Raw genomic sequence first — 1,333 nt, 5'->3', positions numbered from 1 at the left:
GCGATGCTCTTATCATTATTATTGGAAGTTGACGAGCTTTTTCGGTAAACTGGTTAAACTTCTTCTATGCTGTCGGGCTCGGATTTAAATAGGCGGTTTGTGATCGGCTTGGGTGCCATTTCCATTGTACGTGTGTAGAACATTATTCGTAACTATACTCTACTTAGGGGTCGATTTGGAAAACCTCCTGTCCAATTCTGTTTCCCTTTCGCAGACCGACTCTTATCGTTGAAAAATCGGGCGAGAGTAGCGCTCATAAACTTCTGAAAGACTATGCAACTACAGTGACTATACCCTTTCAGGATAGGTATATATTATGTGAGGGACCAACGACCGTCGGAAGTTGTTTTATCGACCGCCAACCTCGTTTACCCTAAGCCCGACTATCCTTTTATGCGCGTATATGTGTGAGATAGCCTAGAAGGGAGGTGATTATTAATTGTGCCTCTTTAAGTATTAATTTCCTCTATCCGTGACAGCACCCACGCAAAAACAAATAGATCCCCGTGAACCGCTTGGCCCCTCTTCTTATACATTTATTTAAGGTCACTACGAAAGCATACATTATTTAATCAAACTCAAGACAATGCACGTTTGTGTATACTTGAATTTTTCTTTTTTTTTTTTCACTGATATATTTCAAGCAGAGCCTGTTTACAAAACAGTGTCGCAGCGAACAGTAGACATGTCGGTGCTAGCGTTTATATTAATGACTATTATTTTGCACATCTTAGCTGTCTATGCTAAATTAAATACTGGCTGGAATCTAACTGAACATTACGGTCTTGACGATCAAGTCAAACTAACCGATGTCATAGTGTGCCAAAGTAAAGCATACGCGTGTGTTCCGAGGGTAAACATTCGGCAACCGGTTACCCTGTTGGAACTCCCTTGGCCTGAAGCACCTAACCAACGTATGCCCTACACCGGTTTTTCATCTAAAAATTGGAAACCCAAGAAGATATTTCGGGCTGATCAACAAGTAAAAGTCAATTATTTAATTATTAAACTGTATAATTAGTAATATTGATCTAATAATTTGTAATATGTATGCATATATCTTAGCAATGTGTAATTTTCTATTTAAATATAACGGTACTACACTTTTGGCTTTACGATTGACATTTACTGGGCTATTGTGTCGATTCTTGACATAGTTCAATTGCATTAACAATCACTCGCTTGTGTTGATCTACCCTGTTTTATAATGTTTTAATAACTAACTTTTCAACAAAGTGCATTACTTTTTTCATAAGTGTCAAAAATCTCATAGAGTTGAGATCGAGCACGTATATTTTAAAATACAAACAACGTCGAAGAAAAAGACCGCAGA

The sequence above is a fragment of the Daktulosphaira vitifoliae genome, unplaced genomic scaffold (genome assembly GCF_025091365.1).
Source record: "Daktulosphaira vitifoliae isolate Bord-2020 unplaced genomic scaffold, ASM2509136v1 Scaffold_4, whole genome shotgun sequence".
Classification (NCBI taxonomy): domain Eukaryota; kingdom Metazoa; phylum Arthropoda; class Insecta; order Hemiptera; family Phylloxeridae; genus Daktulosphaira; species Daktulosphaira vitifoliae.
The sequence above is the reverse complement of the archived record's forward strand: the minus strand, read 5'-3'. Positions refer to the sequence as shown.